Raw genomic sequence first — 2,674 nt, forward strand, 5'->3', positions numbered from 1 at the left:
TCATGTGATAGGAATAGGTAAAACCTTCCCATAGATAATCTCAAAGGGTGCTATTCTAGTTGCAGAATGAGGAGTATTATTATAGGCAAACTATAAGAGATGAATGTATTTGTCCCAAGTCTTTGGTTGACTTCCTGCATAAGCTCTTATCATATCCAAAATTATAGTACTGTTTGTAACTTCAATTTGTCCATTCGATTCTAGATGAAAAGCTGATGAGAAGTCTAATTTAGTGCCTAGATTATGAAATAATGCAGTCCAGATGTTACTGCAAAACTTTGAATTTCGATCAGACACTATAATCTTCGGCAAGCCATGATGAACAAAAATATGCTTGATGAATAAATGTGCAGCTTGCTGAGCTGTTAAAGTCTTCTTGCATGGGATGAAATAAGCTAGCTTACTAAAGCGATCTATTATCGTCCAAATCATATCATTTTGATTCACTGTAGTAGGAAAACCTGTTATGAAATCCATAGATATTTGTTCCCAAGGTTGTGTAGGAATAGGCAAAGGCATAAGCAATCCTAGGGTCTTGCCTTTGTAACTCTTGATCTTCTGACAAGTGATGCATTCAGCTACGAACTTCGCCACATCTTTTCTTATAGTAGGCCAATGGAATTCTCTTGCTATCACTTGTAAAGTGTTAGTCACTCCCTTAGGTCCCATATATGGTAGTTGGTGCATTTCCTCCATTACAATTTGTCTAAAGGGTCAAGTGATGCATAATTTCTTTTGATAAAAGAGGTATCCATCATTGCATGAATAATCCAACATAGGGTTCCAATTGTTATTTTCTAATTTGTTCCATATATTAGAAAAGTCCGGATCCCCTTGATAAGAATTTTTCATACCTTCAAAAGGCTGGGTCTCTATAGCAGTGATGTGATTAATACTTGGCTTTCTGCTAAGAGCATCAGCAACTACATTCTCCTTTCTAGGTTGATACTGAATCATGGGTTGAAAACTCTGTATAAATGATGGCCACTTGATGTGCCTATCGGATATTAGTGGCTGAGTCAACAAATTGCTGATCAGTTTTGATAAGAAACTCAGATCCTATCAAATAATGTTTCCACATTCGTAAGGCATGAACAACAGCGGTTAATTCTTTATCATATGTGCTATAATTGCATTCCGTTGGTTTTAGTTTTCGGCTCTCATATGCTATTGGATGTCCATCTTGCATAAGTACGGCTCCAATTCCATATCCACTAGCATCGGTTACAACTACAAAGAATGGTCTAGGGAAATCGGGTAATTGCAACACAGGAGCTTGTGTGGGGGCTTCTTTCAAAGCTGTAAAAGATTTATCTTGATGCTCAGTCCATAAGAAATGCTTAGCTTTTCTAACAAGGTCTGTAAATGGATGTGCAATGTATGCGGAATTCTTGACAAACTTTCTATAAAAGCTACACAATCCCAAGAATGATCTCAATTCATGTATATCTCGGGGTTTAGGCCATGTGACTATGCACTCAATCTTCTTTGGATCTACTTGAATCCCATCGATGGATACAATGTGACCCAAATACTCTATTTGATAAGAAACTGCTCTTTTCAGGATTAATGTACAATTGATTTTCTTTCAAGAGTGAAAAGACTAGCTTCAGATGTTCTTTATGCTCCTCAACATCTTTGCTAAATACCAGAATATCATCGAAAAATACTACCACACAATCTTGGTGTTTAAGAAAGATTTGGTTCATCATCCTACTAAAAGTAGCTAGAGCATTAGTTAGCCCAAAAGGCATAACTAAGAACTCATAATGTCCCGTGTTGTATATATCCTCTTCTACCATCCGAACTTGATGATAGCCAGATTTGAGATCTATCTTACTGAAGACCTTGGCCCCTTTCAATTTGTCCAAAAGGTCATCAATCCTAGGGATTGGATATCTGTTCTTCACTGTGATTTTGTTCAGTGCACGATAGTCTATGCACATTCGGTAGGTTCCATTTTTCTTTTTGACTAATAAGAGAGGTGCTCCATAAGGAGAACTGCTGGGTCTTATCAATCCTCTCTCTATCAGTTCTTCCACTTGCTTCTGTATTTCCTTTTGCTCTAGTTGGTTGACTCTATAAGGAGCTTTGCAAGGTGGAGTATTGCCCGGTAGGATTTCTATCCTATGATCTTTAAGTCGAGAACAAGGTAGTCCAGGCGGTAGATCCTCTAAGAAACAATCAAAAAATTGAGAGAGAAATTTTTGGTGCATAGGCTTAGTGTTTGCTGAATAGCCATAACCGTATTCACCAAAATAAGATATGTCTTCTCACATTTTCTAATTGCTCTTTTGGCTTGTGTGTGGTTGAGACCTCAAATTTCATTGAGCTTTTCAGACATATTTCTTGTCTGTCCTTCTCAATCCACATCTGATGTGAATTGTAATCTACTTAGGATTGTATTGATGCCTCCATGGCATTCCTAAGATGATGTCCACTCCCTGTAGGGGTGCCACTAGAAAGTCTTGTGTATCCTTGTAGGGTTTGATTGAGATTTCAAGATTCTTGACTTCTCTAGTGCAATTGTATTTTGTTTTGGTAAAAGCAGCTTTGACCTTATAGTTAGATGGGAAAGACTCTAGGTTTAGCTTTGCTAAGGTTCTTTCTGAAATGAAGTCATGTGTACTACCATCGTCATGCAAAATGACAACCTCTTTGCCATTAATGAAAC

Source organism: Dipteris shenzhenensis, chromosome 9 (assembly GCF_047967505.1).
Source record: "Dipteris shenzhenensis isolate YYH24624 ecotype China chromosome 9, Dip_SZ_1.0, whole genome shotgun sequence".
NCBI classification, from domain to species: Eukaryota; Viridiplantae; Streptophyta; class Polypodiopsida; order Gleicheniales; family Dipteridaceae; genus Dipteris; species Dipteris shenzhenensis.